Here is a 23050-nt window from a genome sequence, read left to right on the forward strand (position 1 = left end):
AATTTTTCCAGTTGTGGGCTCTGTGTGTGTGTGTGTGTGTGTGTGTGTGTGTGTGTGTGTGTGTGTGTGTGATGGTTTCTATTTGCTCTAAAGTCAAGTTTTTATTTCATAAGTAGTGGTAGCTACAATTTTTCTGTGATGATAAAGGTAAGATTTAGCATGCAATTGGAAATTATGCTGGCCTAGCAAAGAGCGAGTAATAGATTATCTTCTAAGATCTATGATGTCATAAGGAGGGTTGGAAGATTGTAAGAGTTAGAATACCAAGAAGTCGGCTGTGACGCCATCTTCATAGGAACAGTTACATTAATAAGATCTAAACAGTGGCTATATATATATATGTTAAAAATGAAGGGGAGGAAATCTCAGAGGCTCTTATGCTTAAACAACAGAACTGCAGGTACCTAGTGAATGCTAAGCGAGGGAGAATTAGCCTGTTCCAATAAGGAGCCACTAATTGGTTATCAAATACAAATCAGTAATCATTGAAATTATATACACACAAACTAAAGCAGACTCAGCAGGCTATATAAGTTTATGCATGTGTTTATGTATCTATATGTATGCTTGTGTGTACATGTGTGCATGTGTGCATATATGCATGAATGTTTTTTGTGCATGTGCACACACATGTGTTTGTGTGTGTTTGTATGTGATTAGGCTATCCATTGGAGAATGAAAGGCACATAAAAGGAATTGGAGGGAAGGTTGCATAGAGGAAAGGAGAGAGGACAATGATGTAGTTATATTTAATTAAATGTACAAAAATAACTAAAATATAAAAAAGAGACAACACACTCAGGCTTGAGATTTTAAACAGCTGACAAGAAAGAAGATAAAGGAAAATGCAAGCTCTGACAAGAAATACTGGAATATCCGTCTGGTAAATTATTTTTCATTAACATTGTAGTAAACACACACATGCAAATTCAAATTTAAATACTTAAAAATAAATTTATAGACATATTCCATATATCCTTCCATGAAGATAATAAAATGTAATTAGTAAATATATTCAAATAACATTGCCAATTAATATACTCAAAGTATATTATTACATTTTAATAATGTTATTAAATTATATTATTTAATTTACATGTAGGTATGTATTTGCTGAATTATATATTAATTGTGAATGGTTCATTTGTTATATATTCTTTTCCTTTGGACTCAGGGACAGATAAGTAGGATAGAGACAAATTGGCTATATTATCATGCTACTATGTAAAATTGACAAACCTGGGTCAATAATGATATAGAAAATATCCAAGATCAAAGTTATAGTCTCCATAAGCCACTCTCCTAAAAGCAGAGCTGCTATTTTTTTTTTTTTGCACTATACCATAGTGTACTTCTAAACAGTACTGGGAAGAGTAGAGATAAAATCTCAGGAAGCCTTGATATCACTCTTCATTCTAATTTCATTGTACCTCTTCTCATCCGAGTTAACAGCAAATGATGGAATCACTGTGAGATCTCACTTGGAAATTTGCCTACCATTGATAAAGGAAACATAAAACCTTTATCTGGAACATAAAAAGGAGTAAGGCATAGCCACTTTTCCCTCATCACTTGAGACTGTTCAATTAACATTCAGCTCCACATAACTGTCTTAGACGAGGGATTTGAGGGCAACTTAGTCTTGTTTTCAGAATAAGAATGATCCTCAAAATAGCACAATATTCACTCTGCATCTATTCTAAGCTCTGAGCTTTGATAGACTTACTTACATTGTTTTCTTCCCTAGAGTCTTGGTCATTTAAGATAACTGTAATATTATTACCATCTAAGAATACACATATGGCTCATTATTATTAAACATACTTTAAAAATGTCTTCTATTTCTATAAACTTTTCTGACAACTTTATGGAAATTATATGTATCTATTTTCAAAAGTAATAATTGTTCTTTATTTTCTCAACTGCTGTCAATAAAATTTTTTTTTACTAATTATTGAATATAATAGTTTTTATATTACTCTGACATGCTCTTAACTACATGCAGATTGTCTGTCTTGGGATCTTCAGTTATCAAGAATCAATAACTAAAAGCAAATTTTATACTTATTTTCTAAGTATTTGTCATACAGAAAGCAAGTGCCAGTATACCTACCTCTAGAGAAACAGAATACAAGGGAATATAAGTAAATGGAAAAGAACATTCAACAGAATATTCACATATCTAACTAAACCTGGGTTCAGTGTAGTGGCTTATTAGGTTAACTGTAGCACCTGATTTCATCATGTAACAAGTTATGTTGCAAAATTTCCTGTAGAACATGCATACTTCTAAATCATGAATCTAAACAGAGTAGAGAGTTGACAGAGCAAAAATACATTGGAGATCAGGATTTGGCAGACAAGTGGGGCCTAGATATGTGATATTTTAGGCTTTAGCAGCCATATGGTGTCTATCTCTACCACTGAACTGATATTGTGGACCGAAAGAATAAGCAAGGAAATGGATATGCTGTATTCTAATCAAATTACACTGGCAAGCTGATGATTGAACTGTGTTGGGAAATATATTAGCATACTAAAGGAAGTACCTATACTCTAGAAGTATTTCAGAAGCACACCAATCTAGAAACAGTTGGTAATTAATGGTCAGCAAAGTAAAAGTTTGGGGAATGATGAAATTTAAAATGAGAGATGTGAAGACGGAAGAGCAGAATGAACGTAAGATAATAATAACTTTAACCCCTAAATCAGAGTTTGGACAGATAAGCAAAGACTTTGGTAGTAATATGGGATCACATTGTTCTGGAAGGACTTTTAGGTGAATACAATTTTAGATTATACCTTACAACAAAATTAGGGATTAAAATTTTATGTAATAAATGTTTAATCACAGTTGGGTCAATGATTCAGTCTATAAAGAGTTTGTCACACAAGCATGAAGCCCTGAGTTTAGACTCCCATGACTGGAGCCTGGAGTGATAAGTTTATAACCTTAGTGCTGAGCGGGTGGAGAGACAAGGACAGAGGAGCTGTATGACCAGCTACAGTGGGTGATTTGATAACCTTCAGGTCCAGTCAGAGATCTCATCTCAGGGCATAACATGGAAACTGACTGATAAACTCTCTCAACTTTGCCTTCACACACACATATAAAATTAGATAATAGATGATAAATAGATAAATGATAGGTTGTCGACATAGATTATAGACAGATCAATAGAGGGAATGGTAGATATATAGAAACAGATAAATAAGTAATAAATAAATATATAAAAATTGTTTGTCCCATGAAGCCTTTCTGTTTATTAGTAACCCAAATATGTGTATGAATGGCAGGAAAATTTTTGAATGAGTCACTTGGCCAGGCTATAGTTCAAATTTCAATCTATCATTGTTGAGCCTCAATGAAAATTTGTTTAATGGATTCAAATAAAGAGAGAACAATTTAGAGATGCTCATATAGACAGTGATGTGAAATTTTTAAAGGGTGTAGCAGTTAGGAACAGGCAAAAATGAATGTTTTGGAGGAAACTTGCTGTATTACTTGATAAATGCCAGCTATTTATACTGTGATGCCTCTCAGTGTTGTAAACTGACTTTAAGCTGTGTGTATGTACGTGCAGGGAAGTTAACTGCTTCATTGTTGACACTAACATGCTTTTACATATTAGATAAACACAAAGAGAAATAACAAAATGTATTATATGTGATAGTGCAGATTTCTAGAGGGGTCAGAGTATTAAGTTTCTTATGAATTTATAATCCCATAGGAAGAATAAAGTTTGGTCACCTGGATGCATGTTGTATTCATCATAGAACTTTTTAAAAGAGAAATTGCACCTGTCACTCATGGTGATGTCAATGTTGAATTATTTTTTCTTGTAAATACTAGCATTACATTCCATCTTCCAAATTATGTTGAAAATTGTTTGTGTGAAGAGACGAGAAAGAAGTGGCGAGAGACAACGACCAACGAACTTAAGGTCCTATGCGGCTAATTGTAAATTCTCAGGGACAGAAATCTGACAACGCCTTTCATAAATCACGTGGCTTTGTTCACATCTCTTTTGACATATGGCTCTAGGTCGATGCCACTAACATTTTTGGTTTCTTCCTTCCTCTGCAGCCCTGATCTATTCAGCACTAATGATGACAAGAGTGATTGGTGGAGGTCTTTCAATGGATTTAGAGCCATCACTGGAGGAAGAGTAGGGATGGAATACCATTTATAAGGCCCAAAGAAGAACAAAGTCCACATTAAGAGCTGTGACTTGACCATCACTTTAAGGAGTGTCATATAAAGTCTCAGGTGTCACTTGAAATATATTGACACTTCAAGCCTAAAGTGGTCCAGAGAGAGAATAAAAGGTCTGAAAACCTTAGCATTCTTTTTTTTTTTGCAATGAGTTTCTAGGGAGGATAGCAATATCATGATTCATCTTGATGTGTTCTTTGTAGTTATTGTTTTGTGAGCGTATATGTCAAAAAGTCATTACATCTGTCTTATTATTTGCAGGATCCATGTTGATAATTTCAAACTATTTATAGAAAAAAATGGGGATTAATAGTATAAAATTGTAGGCAGGGTTACAGCTTAAGTTTCTTATCCTTTCCTCTTTCTTGAATGCAGACAGACAGTGAGACAGGTTCTACATTTGGTGACTACTGCTTAAGTTTGTTCTTTATCAGGCCAATAAAATGTTTATTACTTCACATTTATATTAATTTTTATTAATAATATTTCACCTTAAAGATTCAAAAAAGTGTCATCTATCATGGTAATGAAGATGTTTAAATAACCAGTGGTTCTTATTTCTGTTAACTGCCAATAATAAAATACTCCCATAATGTTTAACGTTTGTTAAACAATGTTAAAAAGTACTTTTCTTATAACAATATAATATTAATTAAAAATTAAGAATATAAGTATAATACGGATTGATTAAAAAATATAAATATAGAGAAAGATGAACAATTTTAAGGCAACAAAATATGATATATAAAGCTGGGTACATGTTTTAATTTAGTTAGAGTGTCAGAGTTTGTATTTTCCTTTTGCCAGATAAGTTCTGAAGTCAGAGAAAGTTATTTCACAACTTCCTATACAGATTTATAAAAATCTATTGCTTCTCTTAAATATAGTGCAGATTTTATTAGGAAGGGTTCATTTTGACTTATAGTTGGAAGGACCAGTCCATAATAGTGGGGGAATCATGGTAGGAGTGTGCCTCAATTGGTCACCTATTATTGGCAATCTGGAAGCAGAAAGTAATGAACCCACTCAACTTAGCATCTCATATTTACTCATTCCAGTATACAATCTATGTTGGTGCCCACATTTTGTGTGTATTCTCAAATAACATAACTTAGAAATTTCCTTACAAACATACTGGGGGAAAAAGCTCCTCTTATTCTGTGTCTCATCCTGTTGAAAGTATTACCTACATCATCATGTTGAGCTTTTCTAGGCACTAAAGGAACCAGGAACAACACTGATCTACACGAGCCTGAACCTCTTGTAACAGAGTACAACTTAGAAATATTATTGAGGATGTTCTAGCCAGGGGTCTAGAGAGAAGGCTAACAATTGACCATAATAAATAAATAAATAAATAAATAAATAAAATTATAACAAATAAAACTATAGTGTTTGTTTTGTTTTGTTTTTCTCTCAGATTAAGTTAGGAAGAATGATGCTAAGTCTCTCATATATCTTTTCAGCAGTCTGCATGCTCAAGCTACATTCCAGCGTAGCTCAGTTACTTAGGGAAAGTAAAGGCATTTTTGCTCCCATAGAAGAATTGGATGGCTACAGTTTAGTAGTGAATTTACAATTATTAATATTTATGCCAATAAGAGCTTAATGGTGCATCTGTTAATATATGAGGAAAGAAAATGTTTATAGACAGATGCATAAAAGTGAAAAATAAACATATAACAAAGGAGGATCCTTTATTGAACAGACAATATAAACCCATATTGAGTAAAGGACCATTTTTAGTGACCATAATATTTATTTCTCATTTGTATATGATTCCATTAGTGGCAACTGAGAATAGCATTTGGCACTGCAGCAAACAGGCAAACAGTATAAAAGTATAAAAATAAAGACCATGCGAAGAATATTTTTTTTCTTTTGTAATCTTCAGTTGCAGAAATTTACACATTTAAGTAACCATCTGTTTTCTTCAGGAAGAAATCATTTTCATTTCTCTCTCTCATCTTGCAAACAGCTGTCAGGCAGGAGGGTGGAGAGGATATTTATTGCTCACATCACATGAAGCCTGGGACAGACTCCAGTAATCCTGAAGTTTCAAAGCGTCCTCTATCAGTAAGCTGACATTCTTTTTCTCATTCATCACTCTTCTTTTCTGTTGTATGTTCTCTTTTTGGAGTTTTTACTACTGACGATCGTATCTTTGAGAATGCTGTTGGGTACCTACACTCATTGCAATTATTTCTGCCAATGTTTCATATGGAGCCTAACTTTTCATAATCCTTAGGTATATTTGAATTCCTGATTAAAATTTGTACTTTTCAATGCTTTTTACAAATCGATGAATGCAAATGAAGAACTTCAGCATTACATAAGTTTCTGTGTATTCAATTCAGAGTGCTTTTTGAACAGGTCATCATTAGTTAGGGTTGTGTTAGGGCTAATGATTTTGTCTTCTCTTATCATTAAATATTTCCATCTTAGGAATGGGGAAGACACCTCATATATTTCCTAAATTGAGTTAAAAATAGCATCCCAAAATATATAGATATTAATAGAACAATTAGATGTTTTTAAACATGTATATGTGTCTGTATAATCAATACTTCTGTTAACATGGCTTTATTCAAGAAAACCTTCATGTAAACTTTTCTAGTCACTCACATTTCAAAAAAAGTAAGTGATTGCTACTACTCTGAATGTATCTTTACTAAAATTATCATTTTATATGACTGAAATTATTCATGTTTCCTTATAACTCATAGGTGCCAAGTAGACAGATGATCACATGGTTTATAGATTTCTTAGTATAGCAGTGAAAATTACAGAAACATCAACTTTAATTACAGGTATTATAGTCTAATAACTTTCACAGGTCAAGAGTTATGTATAGATGTCATTGTGGTCATTGATAATGCATTGTCAAGAAAGTAAGGCTGGAACAGAAAGGTTAACAAAGAGATATTCTATTCCATAAGATTACTTATAACTAAGGAACTGTGATACAAAGAGCCAGAAATTAGCTGAGAAAATATTAGCAGGGTTAAAATGTAAATCTGAGACAATAAATAAGAGTCCTTTGAAGAACTCAAGTAACTATGAAAATAATAAGAGAGCTAGAGAGTTAAATACTTATGCAGTGGCATACCGTCAGCTTAAGAGACAGACTCTTTGTTCACATTCCAACTCTAATGTCTAATCCAGAGACCCAAATCTCTGCTAACTGGAAAACCAGACAGATATCATTATTGTGAACATTTTATAGAGATGGACAAGACTTTTATACTGCTACTCACAATTTTAAAGTCCTTTGGAGATTGCAATTCTGAAAAAAAAATCAATGCAGCATGGAGTCAGAAAGACTGAAAGTAGTGTGTAAGTGTATAATATTGCAACCTAGAAACAATTTCATCCAAAATAAAGCACTTTCTGCAGGGTGGATATACGAAAATTCCTGGAAATAGTAAGCTCTCTGCATCATGCTGTCATTTATTTTATATTATCTGAAAATCAAAACTGGTCCTATGAGGAGGTGACCATAAGAAACCTGTGTTCTATAAATGCAATTGGCTTGTGATAAAAAGCACAGAGCACTGTATCCTAAAAATTATTTGGTTTAGCTAGTGTAGGTAAGGCTTTCAACAGCTGCTGTGGGCAAAGAGTATACAATGAGCAAGAGAAATGACAGACAGTGTCCTGTCTTCTTGATTAACCAAGTGATGATACAAATAAATGTCAGTAAAGAAAAAGAAGTAAGAATCTAAATAAGGACAAAATGAATCATGACAACATAACAAGCTGCATATTTTTAAATGAAGTTTAGTGTAAAGTCATGTGAAGGAAATATCACCATGAAGGCTTACTAGGAAAGCAACTCCTCTCATTTCTGCATCACAACAGTGAAACCCTACAATTTTCGTTCCAGGTTTTATAACTGTTAATTACATGTGAGAAGTCCACTCTAATGACACACAGTTTAGATGGTATCTAAAAATCTATCAACACTTCTTAACCTTAAAACAGGCAGATTTGCATAAACCTCATGATTTTGTATGGATAAAATGTGCTAATATAAACAACCAAGATGCTTTTTAAGGTTGGTGCCATCTTCTCTAATAAACTTGACCTGAAGCTCCCTTAGTACCTGTTTTTATACTGCTTTATTCAAGAGGCTGCTAAGGATCTTCAATTTTGCCTGTAAATATATATATATATTTGCCTGTAAATATATATGTGTGTGTGTGTGCGTGTGTTTGTGTCTGTGTGTGTATATATATAATTTGATATTTCTTTGTCATTAATCAATTTTTGTGAATGCAATGTGAAGATAAGAGGACAGAGATGAAAATTAAAGGTACAGTAAGTTTAGTGCCATGTATTAGAATGAAGACAGACTAAATGCCCCAACTCCTCAGGTTTGTCATGGTAGTGCAGGATCTGTAACTTCACATGCTTGGGAGGCTGAAGTGGGAATATAGAAATATAGGAACTTTATTTGGGGTGGGGTGGGTTAAACCGAGTTCAAGGCCAACTCAAATAACATCTCATGACCCAATCTCAAAATAAAAAGTAACTTGATAGCTGTGGATGTAACTAGTGATGTTGCCCTTGAGTAACACATGTAAAGGCTAGATTCAAACTCCTCTACTACAAACTGAGTGTATGACTGAAACAATAAATACACAAACAGACCAATAAATGCTTATTTCAGCAGATACGAATTCTTCAAGAGATCTTTGAAGAGAATAATTGTGACCTGAGTAATAATTATTACTGAGTAATGAGTCATCATAATATAAGCCTTTTTTCTTTATTTTCATTGCACAAAAGTTTCCATGACTATTCAAGGGCATTTGATTTTTGTTTTTTCTTTTTATTTCAAAGTAGAAAAAAATTCCAAGCTAACACTCTTTTTACTTTGTAAGTATATAAAAGTTTTATTTGAAAGTGCTTTGAATTATGAGGGAGAAGAAAATAAAATTAGATTTTTAGTTTGTTAGAAACTACAAATGCTTAAGAATGACTTCTGAGGCAGACTATCACCACCCTTCTAAACTGTGTTGGATCTATTCCCCAGGGGGTCTAAGCACAGAAAAAGATACTTCACCCAAGTGATGAAGTTGAAGATCTGGAGATGAAAATTTATTCAGGAATATCACTGTTATCAGAGGCCTTATGTGAGAAAGATGACAAAAAAAAAAAAAAAAAAAAAAAAAAAGAAAAACCAGACTGATATCAGTGCCCTTTCCACAGTGGAGAGGCAGATGGTGATGGGAGGACAATTACTTCTGATTTTGATGGTGGAGAAAAGAACCCAGATCCAAGGGTTGTTGACACCTTCTGGAAACTGGAGTGGTACAGGAAATACATCCTTTCCTTGTGCTCCAGAAAACATAACCCTGATGATCCAAGTCAGACTTGGACCTGCAGATCAATAAACTGCTGAAAATATAGTATGTGCTTGTTTCAGCCATTAAATTCATGGCAACTTATTATAATGGCAATGGGAATTCAATTCACTATCTTATTGGTTTTTTAAATATTTATTTCACTATTTTAGGGTAGGCATGTATCTGTTTGTATACTTTTGCACACGCATGCCGAAGGAGGCCAAAGGAAGGTGTCATATCATCCGGAGCTGGAGTTACAGGCATTTTTGAGCTCCCAACATGGGTGCTACGAACCACACTGGTCTCCTATCAGAGCAGCCAGTACTTAGAGGCACTCAGCTGCTTCGCATTCTCAGTGTATGCTCACTGTTGTGTTTCTTTTTGTTTGATGCATTCTTAAGTACTGTTTAAAGTAAATAAATATGTAAGAATATGCTTTGATTTTCCTGCATAGTTTCAGCATTTTTGCTACTAAAGTGTGTAGAGAATTCCATCCTATGGATGCAGAAAAGTACAAAAGCAATTATTCTAAAGTGAAAGGACTATGCTGTTTCTATATATAAGGAAATAATTCAACACACATAGAAACCCTGTACATTTCTTTATAATCCATATATGTATGACTAGATAATGTGCAACACTATTCTTGTAATGCTAATGGACATGCACATTTTTAAAAAAGAAGAGTAAAATGAAAAGACGGCATAATACTTATGACTTGAGTAGCCACTATTGTCCACAAATGCTCATTGGATCATATTCCAGGTCTGTTGGATTTTCATATCTCCCCTGGAAAACTGCTGTATAAGATGGTCAAAACAGATTTTTCTCATTTTGAATAATATTCTCCTTTTTCTATTGTGAGCTTGTTTTGCTGTTAATGACAAATACATCACAGAATCAGTTAGATGTTATGGAGTATGATGTTGAATAAGCAATGGGACTAACCCTCATTGTGTATTCCCAACCTGATTCTATGTGCTCCATTTTCATGTCTCCTGAGCATTAGGGCTTATTAAAATTGTCTGCTTCTGTAGTGTTTCAGTTAAAGGTATTATGATGGGATGTATTTTTCTTCTTAGCTTGCCAAGGTGATGAACTAAAATTATATGATCATTTGGTTAATGACATTAATTTATCTGCGTGAATATGTATTTTACAAAATCACATGCTGTTATGGCAGAAGAGAAGATTAAGTTTCTCACACTTTCAAAAATCAGATAATATACATGACACAACTAAGGACTCATTTTATTGAATGAGTCTATTTTAATCTCAGTGTGATGATACTGGTCTTGTGAATTTTCCTATTAGAGTGAAATGTAAAACAGAGCCATTCTATTTGTTAAAATGGCTGCTTCTTTTTCAGTTTATTGCTTTCAGACATTCCAAGTGACCTACCCTATCACTTCAATATGTTGAAATTTGCATGAGAACAGAGGAGAAAAAAACCATAGATACTATCATTAATAGGATACCAATACTGAAAAATGTGCATGCAAAATATCTTTTAAAAGACTATGGTTTTTTGAAGCTAAAAATATCTATGTGTTTCTCTCTCTCTCTCTCTCTCTCTCTCTCTCTCTCTCTCTCTCTCTCTCTCTCTCTCTGTGTGTGTGTGTGTGTGTGTGTGTGTGTGTGTGTTTATTTTATATGATAGCAAAGAACCTTGGAACCACTGATAGCATGACCAGAATTTTTGTTCATGACATCATGGTTAAGAGATCAGAGGAAAATGTAGGCTAAACCCTATGAATGCATCTTTGTCTTCTTACCTACACTTGATTTTTTTCTTGTAATTCATTTTCCTGTGACCTTATGATGAAATTATTCTTATAAAATATTTAAAGTCCCTTTTGGAATTCAATACAATGCTAAGAAACAATTTCTCTTGCATCTGTTTCAGGTGGATGTTGCTTTATTATTAGCTGTTGATTTGCAATCTTTGAAAAAAGAGAACGCTTTTCTGTGAATTATCTGCCCTTTCAATCTGGGCTGCATGAGCGGTAAGCCATGGGGACCTATAAAGGAAAGGAATCACTGTGCCATAGTGACCATTCATGTATCTAGAAATGTGATATGGTCCAAAGGTTGAAGCCCTGCTATTTGAGTCTTATCACAATTCCTAGTCTTCTTCCATGAATAGCAGACCATGGGAATATCCACTGTTCTACTCCAAATAAACTCTCAGTATCCTGAGAGCTGGAAGCACACTCCTTCTTCCCTATTCTACTTAAGACAGTGAAATTTGCATATGAATGAAACCTTCATAGTCTCTAAGAGATGGCCAAGCAAATTGGCAGAAGGAGAATAGACATCTGCAAATCAAGGAGAAAAGTGTCAGAAGCTAGCAAATCCTACATTTAAGCCTCCAGAGCTGTGAGAAAAATAATGTCTGTGATATTTTGTTTTGACAGCCCTATCAAATTAAGTCATTTGCATAATGGGAAGAGCATGTTTCAGTCTGGAATGATGAATGATGAATGAATTGGAAAGGGTGAATTAATATTAGCTCACAGGAGTTTTTATGTTCACATATCAGCTTTAAATTGCTTGAAAATCACAAGACTGTACATACATAGTGTAAGAGACTTCAGGTTCTGAGTAGCATCATAGACCAAAGGAAATATTAGGAATTTAGACCTACTTCTAAATCATTGCCTAGATTCTGTGTGAGATTTACATCATAAAGATGATCATGAGTCATCTGGATATAACACATTGTGCAATGTAGAGCAAAGAAGTAGATGTAATAGATCTCTGTAAGTTCATAAAAATATCTGTGGCCATCATAACCTTACACTTTGAGACAAATATATCAAGCACAAACATGACTAATGAGTTGGTAAAGTATGTTATGTTTTTACTTTTTGACAGTCTCAACTCTGCTGGGTTGATTTGTGACTCTCTATGTAGATCAGGTTAGTCTAGAAATCACAGATATATAGCTTCCTCTGCTTTGTAAGCACTGGGATTAATGGTGACTCTCATTGATGATGATGTTGATGATGATGATGATGATTTTTTCTTTTGTTGCTACTTAATTTTAGGATACTTGAGCACGATCATTGAAATCTACAGGTAGGGTTTACTGTGATGCTTGGGAACAGCAGTATTACTTCAGTTACATGCTAAAAGAGGCAAACTGTACATAGTCGGTCCAACTTAAAATTGTAAGATTAACCAGAGTAGCCACAGGAATAATGAATTCAGCTTAAAGTTTTTTTTCTGATGTCAAAGGTGGCAAAGAAATTAGCAGATATTATTCCTATGACCAAATTTATTTCCAAATATGCTGGTCTGGAATCCTCAATGGTGTTTTTCTGGTAAGCTGTCTTGGAAGTTGTAGATAATGTCATCCTTCAGCACAAATGACAGCTTTGATTACTGCCCAGTGAAATAAAATGTCACTCTATGGACCAAAAAGTTTGTTCAAGAACCATTACAGAAGAACCACTTTTGGTAAACTTAGAGTTTTCCTTCTATTAGTACAACTCCTTTCATTGGCCTGCCATGTAAAGAATGAAGTCTGAGGAACTTTCTCAAAGAAATGATTGTATTTGGGAATCTGGAACTCTGGTGAGTAATTATGACATGTGCACCTGATTTAAAAGTGTCATATCACCTACACTTATCCATGAATGAAATATACTGCTAAAAATATAATCTAAGAAACTAAACAGAATTTGACATGTTTGAGACTTTTATGAAAGTCTAATAAAAATACAGAAAGGGAATAAAGGGGGGGAAATAATTCCTGATTGTGTCATGGTTCTTCTTGTTATAGGTAGTTTATTGTATATATGTGTAATAATATAAATATATATGTAGAAATAAAAATTCAATGAAAATAAAAATAAATAAAATAAATATAAAGAAATCAATAAAGATGGTGTTTATTATTCATTATGTGTATCAATTTACTTTGAGATAAAACTATCCATCTTGGATATAAGACATAGGATGTTATAAAGAGACATAAAACCCTTTAACGTGCTAGGAAGCTTATCAAGCTAAAACAACAAACAACCCAAAGGCTTCGGGATGTGAAACTGATCAGATTCTCTAGGCTCTTCTGTCTCAGTGCACATACAAACAGTAAGAACTGCTGAGAGACACTCTCAGAGGAGTCAAGATGTCATATAAAGGACAGAGATAAGCCAAGCTGCCTGGAATAAGCATAGAGCAGATTTGATACATGCAAAAGTGTCATACAAACTGAAATACCTAATAAGAACACTCCTCAACCTGTTTAGCTGTCTGCAGGTTGTGTAATTTCCAGTTTTGTTACCTTCCATTTTTGCTGGGTTGGGCTTTGGAAGTGTAACTGTCTTTGAGTCATTTCTGCTTCTGTAAGTAATGCAATAAAAGTCAACGGTTCACCATGTTGTGGTATTTTGGTCTGTCATTGGTTCCCTATGTCATGAGCAGACTTCTTATGCCTCCACAGAAATAGGGCCACACAACAACTTATCAGCATCTTAAACAGAAAATTAAGTCAGTCTTATTTAAAATGACTTAACAACAGTCTTTTAAAATTATTTTTTCAATAATGTTATATAAGAATCACTAAATTGCTTTATCATGGGGATAAAGAATAATTTCCAGTTCTTAGGGAATATCACTGCAAGAAACCGAGTGAAAGCATAAATGAATAATGCTATGGAAATGGCAAGGAGTCTTCCTAATGGACTTGTGAGTCGATGTCACTGCAAGAGTCTGCCTCATCTCTTTACAGCAGATTGTACTCCTCATATGTGGGTTCACATGATCATGGTTGATATTGTGATTCCCTAGTCTGATTATGAACATATGTTGCACATACTGTGTAACCCTGTTAAGGCTACCATCAAGCAATCACCCTTCCCAACAAGAACAATCTCTTTAGACTGTGATTCCTGTTCTAACATCAATGCAAAGGGTGTTCCCATTATAACCCATAAAGTCAAGGCCCCTTGTCCTTTGCTGCTGCTTGGCACTGTGTTAAGAAGCCTCTGCCACCCTTCTTTTTCTAGGGAGATTGTCAACATCCTTCTAATTATTTTTCTTTTATTCCTTATGGTAATTACAACTAAACTCAATCCATATACTCCACAAAGTAGTACTTTTATTAGGAACCTATTATCGACCATTACTATGCAATCTCTTCCTTTTTGTCTACGCTTTCATTGTGTAGTTTCTCTTACAATATTGTTCCCATCAATCTATTAATTCTGAGAATTGGTGTTGGGATAAACTTTCTAAAATACAGTCTTAGCTGGTTTCTTTCAGTAGCTTCAGGGTAACATGCTCACCAAGCCTTCTGAGAACTGCTCTCAGATGGTCTCTAGTTAGCTTAGGTATCACAACTCAGCGCCTTATTCTTTCCTTCAGCCACAGCATAGTACATGCTATTCTCTTTAGCTTTCCATTCCCCTAACACTTTTATGTCATAATCACCAGAAATTCTTTCTCCCTCCAACTATTGTATTACACTTCCAAAACTCTTCAAGCATCTTGAGGAAGTATTTCCATATGAATTTATTTCTTATAATAATAATTTTGGAGTTATTTTCTAGCATTTCCAGTTGCTTCCATTACTGTATGAGCTATAATGTTAGAATACATATCTGTATAATAATTATATGAATACTTATTAAAAATATTACATATTGCCCATGAGCACATACTAATTTACAGTAGCATTGTGTGACATAAGACCCTTAAATATCAATGAAGGAATCATCCATCATATTTTCAATATGTCAAAAAATCATGCTTTTACTTCAAATGGAATGTAATTATAAAAAGGAACGTAGATATGGAAAATATAAGAAGATATAATATTTATAGTTATATTTTTAATATTCACTTACAAAGTCCCCTTGAAATTAACTTAAACTTTATATAAAAATTAATAATATTGTATATCAATAATTTTAGTTAATGTTAGGTTGTGCTAATGCTCACTCATACTTGTTTACTTTTGTTATTTGTTAAGTAATAATAATACTAAGGTGATCAGAGGGATAATTGTCATATGATAAAAAAATACTTTAGAAAAAATAGATCACTGATAATTTTTCTTATCTTCCTAAAACTTTGTCCTTTGCCTTCTAGGCATAATTTTAGATTTCTGCCTATATTCTATTTAATGGGTTAGAAATAAATATGTAAATTATGTTACAGATAGCAGCCCTCTCTACCCTCAAGCAGAACAATTTCTTTCTTTCAGTGAGAAAATGGAATTTTTCAATCATGTACTATGTTTTGGGGCCATTTGTATAATATTTTTACAATAGTTTTTCGTGAAGATATGTTTCAAAGATCAAGGTACATGAAGACTAAAATACAAGAATCCGTAAAAGTTTTCACTACTACATCCAGAGAAATCTCTGCAGCAGCAAGCACAAAGTAGAAAGACTAGGAAATCCTTCCCCAGCCAAATGTATTTGTCCATTAAATGAAACTGAGCTGTAAGAAATCCGTATTCAAGTGAAAATTTAAGCTGCCTCAAAGTTTTATATAAAGAATTGCTGCAGATGTTTAAAAATGTTGTACAGGGCATTTAAAATTATTTATTTCTTCTCAATTGAAGTAAACTTTACTTTGTTAAGAAAAAAATCTTTCTAATACAAACTCTCATAAGGAATCACAGCAATCAGATAATTCTTTGCTGCCCTGTGACCCTGACACTCTGATCTCAGAAGCTACATAGTTATAGACATGGTTAGTGATTGAATAGAGGACATGTTTTACTTCTCCTACTTCAATGCAAAAGTATGTAAAAATTCTGTAGTTTTTAATAGTTTCTGCATATAAAAAGTAAATGAAATTTCTCCTATTCTTTCACAGCAATTGCTTTCCTTCAGGTTAAAATATAATGTAAATATTTACTGTAACAGAGCTACAGAACAGCTTAAGTCTCTCTCTCTCTCTCTGCAGATGCATCTACCATTGATTCCTGAAATAGCAGTGCTTTTAGGCCAAGTGGTGTCATAACCTCTGATTTCATAACACTCTGAGACATGAATAAATCAGCATTTGTACAGATTCTCTCTAAATTAATATTCTGGCTCCAGCAAATGACACATCTTTCTGACAGTTGACATCCCAACATTACATGCTGTTATTTTGAACTGACCCGCGATCTTGAACTCTAGGGCTCTTTTAAGAAACCCACACAATGTGCATATCTGCTGCTCTCTGGTTGATGATAGGCATTCTCAGTTACTTCTGTTTCAAAACCTTGGACATGAGAAAAGGAACGGCTCTGGTAAGGAGTAAAGGGCACTCAGTGCCTTCCACTTGGATAAATTCCCATTACTACTCTTGGTCTTGATACTATGTTACCACTTGTTAAGACTTATTATGAACTCTTTTAAACAGAAACGTTCTTTGATTTAACTTCCACCAAGAAAATATTCCACCCATAGCTCTGATATAAATATCACCAGTGATCTTACTTTACTAATTTTATGCATATCTCTTCACACACTTATCAATTACTCCATGCCAAGTTCTAAAAACACCCACCAGTAAACTGTGTTGAATGAATAATTATTAGTTAGGAAGGACAAGAAGGCATATGAGATTTCTCTGGTATTAAAGATGCTGGTTATCAGTCTGATGACATGAGTTTTATCCATGGGACCCCATAATGGGAGGAGAAAGCTCACTCTTGACATTTTCTCCTTCTCTACTTGTACAGTTTCTCACATGCACACACACACACACACACACACACACACACACGCACGCACACACACACACACACACACACACACACATTATGAAACTTACCACAAAGTTAGTAATTCCTTGTCACAGGGCATGTACAATTAGGGGATCTACTAGTTGCAGCTGCTCCTTTCAACATAGAAGTCTGTCAGGTGTTGATAAAATTATGCTTACCCTTTTGGTATATTTTTACTGGTTCCTTGAGAACTTCTTTTTTTTCTATTTTATTTATTTATTTTAAAATTATATATATAATTGATTTATTCATATTGCATCTTAATTGTCATCCCATCCCTTGTATCCTCCCATTCCTCCCTCCCTCCCACTTTCCCTTTACTCTACTCTCCTATGACTGTGACTGAGGGGGACCTCCTCCCCCTGTATATGCTCATAGGGTATCGAGACTTTTTACAATATATTTTGATCATATTAGCCTTCCTTTCACAAGTCCTCCAAGATCTATGTCTACCTCTTACCAATCCAAGTTTGTGAATTCTCTTTTAATTTGGTATTTAAAACACATCAAGCCCAATTTGTGTTGCCCATATATTCTTGCATAGGGAAATGTCCACTGGGGCACAATCAACAACCAGTGGCCATGAGCTTCAAGAAAACGGACTCTCTATCACCTAGGCTCTATCAGTTGTCAATCGCTTCTTCTCAGCTAAGGATGAGCTTCATGCCCACATCCCTTTTCTGACTGAGTTTTGTCTGGTTTGAGATGGCATTGGCACAAGCCTTGTGTGCATTGTCTCAACCACTCTGACCTCATATGTGCCACCACTCTCCTGTGTCTAGGAAGCATTGTTTCCTTATTATCTCTCATCACCTACAATAGTTAGAACCTTTCCTCTCCCAATGAGCTGCCATCAGTGAATATTGAGATTCAGCAAAAGAGGATTTAATATACATGTCTCATTCAGGTTTGAACATTCTTCAGTCCTTTATTCTTTGCACAGTGATAGTTAAGGGTCTCCAGTTTATATCTCTACTGCATAAAGAAGCTTCTCCATGCAGGATTTATAGATGCATTAATTTATAGGTATACTGATAAGTCATTGCAAGTTGGTTTTACACTGTGGCCATTTAACAGAATAATATTACTTTTTTCTCACCTGGACCTGATGCTCTCTCTAACCATAGATTTTGGGCCTTAACAATGGTGAAGATGGATTTCATCTTATGAAGTGTATCTTAAATCTAATCATAAAGTAGTTGCTTATTCACGTGAAATTCTTTGAATTTTTATACAAGGAGATACGGCTTGTCAAACTAATGATCACTGTAGCTTTTAGAGTTCACAGCTGGGTAGGAGTGATGATTACTTTTGCCTTCCAGTAGCACAGATAACACCTTCCAGCACTATGAAAGTTAGCTGGTGGGGAAAGTGCATCCAGATAAAAAACAACTTGCTTTTTTCATGTTATATGTATCCAAGTACGTGGCTTCTTCAATATCTCTTACTGTTAAGATCTGTATTCCTCAGAAACAGTCATAGGGGAGGAGAATAAGGGGAAAATGGGAGGGAGGGAAGAATGGGAGGATACAAGGGATGGGATAACCATTGAGATGTAACAAGAATAAATTAATAAAAAATTTTTAAAAAGATCTGTATTCCTCAACAGCCTGTGATATTGTAGGGTAAGGGCTATACGGAACCTCACCTGTCACAACTCTGATGAATTGAATGAAAAAGACCCATATAGGCTCATAACTGAACACTTATTCCCCAGTTGGTGGCTCTACTTGTGGAGGTTTAAGGGATGGAGGTAGAGGTATAGCCTTGTTGAAGAAAGTGTGATAGTTGAGTGGAGTGTGGGATCTGACTTTCACACGAACTCTGGTGTCTCATATTTGACCATGTCCTCTGGATGCGGAGGCCTGGTGGCACTCAGAGGAAGGATAACAGGCTACCAAGAAGAGATTTGATACCGTATGAGCATATACAGGGGGAAGAGGTCTCCCTCTGTCACAGTCATAGGGGAGGGAAGTAAGGAGAAAATAGGAGGGAGGGAGGAATGGGAGAATACAAGAGATGGGATAACAATTGAGATGTAATATGAAAAAATTAATAAAATATATTAAAAAAGAATGTGTGGCAGTTTGAATAGTTGTTTAGTGTTTGTTGTCCAGACATGTGAGCTCTCAGCTGCTGCTCATGTGCCATACCTGCCTACCTTCTGTCATGCTCCTTGACATGACGGCCATAGCCTCTACTATGCTCTGGAACCTTGATCCCCAAATTAAATGTTTTATCTTATAAATTGCCTTGGTCATGGTGTCTCTTAATAGCAATCGAAAGGTAACTAAGGAAGAAAATTTTTCACTAGAGCTGACTAAGAGATTTAAGCACTTTCACCATTTCTAGTTTGCTCTCAGTGCTTTGTTTGTGGTACCCCATAAGACTGCTTAATGTGCTTCTCCAGTTTCTGTGCTTTCCTGGCTGTGATGATGATGGACCATTTTCCCTCTGCAATCATAACCCCAAATAAATCCTGTCTTCTATAAGTTGCCTTGGCCATGATGTTTTGTCATATTCATAGCAAAGTAATGAAACTCCAAAAGAGGAAATCCATCCCTGCACTGGACTTTTTATTTGGTAGTCTGTAGGTGTCTAGTGGAGGATTTGTGGGCCCATTAGTGGGTAAGTTCCTTTAAACTCATTTTATATGTGTGCATTTTATATATGTGTATATATTTTGGGAAGCTTCTATGGTATTATGACTCTCTATAACATTTTGAAAAGTCTTTATTGTTAGTAATAGCTTCTCTGTTATCCTTCCTCTACCTTACCGTTCCACATCTTATGTCAATTTAACATATCCTGTTCCACCATTCCCTTTTTTAATCTTTCATACCACTTATTTCTATCTCTTCTCCTTGAATATTTTAAAATATTTGATAAATTCAATTTCATATAACATCTCAATTTAAATATTATTACTTAATATTTTTAAAATGTCAACTATAGAAAAGTATTAATACCCACATTTTCTTTTAAACACTGAGTTTGCCATTTCTAATCGGGGATTAAGAATTTGACTAAGTTTGTTTTCTTATCTTCTAATGATTCAGTATTCCATATTCAACCTAAATATGCCTAATGAAAGTAATATTATGAGAAAATTGTTTTGTGCTTCATTAGATAGAAATACAGAATATTTGACATATTGTCAAGATGTATCTCTTTCTTTCCTTTCATTGCTTCCATCAGTGGCTAAAATCATGTTCCATCAAGCCTGAGCAGCTAAATTCAATCTCCGGGATCTATATGTTGGAAGGAAAACACTGACTTTCACAAGTTCTTCTCTAACCTCTACATGGAAAACACCTACATGTGCATGTGCACGCACACACACACACACACACACACACACACACACACACACACACACACACAAGCAATTTTGGTGATTTTACTCACTGATTCAAAATGTTGTTCAGGAAGGTACATTTTATGAAAGTATTGTGCTTCTTATTATGTTAATCATTCTGAGATACGGCAATGGTAAAATGAAAATAGTATTTTTTCATGAGAAATATCTTTACCTAATTACATTTACTGGAAAAACTATACTTAAAGTAGTTAACCAGTTAATCTTTACAGCATCCTGAAATGTATGTTTAGTATTACTGTGTGCATTAGGCAGATTGCTGATCCATCTAAGGATTACTTCAGTGATGAAGTTAGGATCTCTCAGCTGAAGCCTCTAAAAGCTGGCTGAAAATTGGAGTCACTTGAGGCAATGTTAAAACATCTGTTTGCTCACAATTCGCTTGAGGGTTATAGCTTTAATTACCTGAGTTTTTCCTCCCTAACTGACATAAATTCAGATAATATAAATAAAAATAAAAATACCCCAGAACAACAAAATGATAGCTCATTTATTACTTGGTATGTAAATCTATGTGAAATTTAGCATTGATAATGCAAAGTATTGAATAGTAGTATACAAAATATATCATTAGTAAAGACAGCTATATAATTTATCTTTCCAAATGTATGGAATAACTTAGTCATGTCAACCATATGATTCATTATAATAAAATCTCTGAAAATTTAAAACAATTAAATAATACAGAAAATTTTCTCTAACAATGGGATTAATATTGAAATAAGCTACAAATTTATAGGAAAGGAAATATAAATCATGAAAAGAAAATAATATACATGTAAGTAATGTAAATGATATCAGCAAGGGAATGAGAAAACTATTTAACTTAATTATATCAAAAATGGAAAAACAAAACTTAGAGGATGAGGTTTCAGTAATAATTTAAGAAAATTCTCTAGCTTTACATACATGATGAAGAATAAGGAATAAAAAATAATTATTTTATTTTCTATTTCAGAAAACATAAATATAGTAAGATAAATTCATAATAAAGATAATGGAGTGATGGATGAAATAAATAATTTAGAAATCAGTGACTAAAAAAGATAAAATAATTAAAATATAAAGATGATTTCATAAATGTTGATGAAAGCTAATCATATATTAGAAAATAAAAAAATAGAAAAAGCAAAAGGAGCATTAGCTGAACCTATACACACTTAAAATATTCAAACAACTTTTCATGTCAGTGATAATTTGTTTGAAATATTCATATTTATCCAAAAATATAGTTTACCAAAGTTAAGGCATTATGTACATATTATTTCTGTAATGATTCATCTGTCAAAAGTTAAATTTGTTATCTTGCAAAAGTTCCCACATGAAAACTTCAGGGACAGATGGCTATTAATGTGCATTTTTCCAAGTATTTAGGATCTTGTTTAAATAGTCTGAAATACAGCAGAAAAGGAAAAAAACTTTTTCTTACCACCTTTGTGGGTCTAGTCAAGAAATGATTCAAATTTACGTTGAGGATATTCAAGAGTGAAAACAAACAAAAATGTTACAAAAATGCAGCATCCTTCAAGAAAAATCTTTCAACAAACAGTAGTAAAATAAAACTAATTGAACATTTAAGGGGTATATTCAATTTTTTTTTAAATCTGAAATAAGAGAGATCTCCTTTCAATGCATCTGGCCAGGGCCACAGTGATACACTTCTGTTAGTATCTCCAAATGGCTATAGAAAGCAGGAAGACTATAGGTGACATGTAATGGAAAAATCAGTCTTTTCACATGGAGTTTGAGGATTGAACTCTGTTCATATGTCTGAAAGGCAAGCCTTTTACCAACTGAGGCCTTTTCTCAGCACCACAATATTACAAAGAGAGTATAAATTAAATATTTTAAAAGTTCACATCTGTGTGGCTCAAGGAGGTTAGTAAGATAAGATAATACTTTATATGTCTGTTAACCCCACTAGTGTTATTAATTAGTATAGGATAATAAATTATGTCTCCCAGGAATGTTACAACTGAGTAAAATATTAATAGCATGGAGTTTGTCAATGTAGTGCGTAGAGGTTATTTAAACTGCATGCTGAAAAGACAAATGATATTGTGGATACATAATGAATACTGAGGTATCAAGTTCAATAAATGTTATGCTCCTCTTAGCCTTGACTTATTTTGTTAATGATAGGCAATAAGTTAAGAAACATACAAACTAAAAAAAAAATTCTGAAATAAACATCCCTTCTAAAGGTGAATAAGGACAGTTGATGTACGCTTACTATTGTAATGATGGTCAGAGACACACACAGAGTCCATGTGCTATTAGAGGAAAGAAAAAACATATTCTTTTGGATTTAGCAGGCTAACTAGAAACTGTAAAACATTTCATCACGTATTTGCATAAATTAACTTATT

At 33.9% G+C, this 23050-nt stretch overlaps 1 long non-coding RNA gene across 1 annotated transcript in view; it reads left to right on the forward strand.

The window, feature by feature from the left end:
• The first annotated feature begins 353 nt into the window (after window positions 1-353).
• Window positions 354-23050, forward strand: part of LOC311608896 — a 31224-nt gene continuing 8527 nt past the window's right edge. The window contains exons 1-3 of the long non-coding RNA XR_014783175.1: window positions 354-400; window positions 6195-6292; window positions 11474-11573. This is a non-coding gene — a long non-coding RNA (uncharacterized lncRNA). The remainder of the gene's footprint in view (window positions 401-6194; window positions 6293-11473; window positions 11574-23050) is intronic.

The sequence above is a fragment of the Acomys minous genome, assembly GCF_964271855.1.
Source record: "Acomys minous genome assembly, chromosome: 11".
Classification (NCBI taxonomy): domain Eukaryota; kingdom Metazoa; phylum Chordata; class Mammalia; order Rodentia; family Muridae; genus Acomys; species Acomys minous.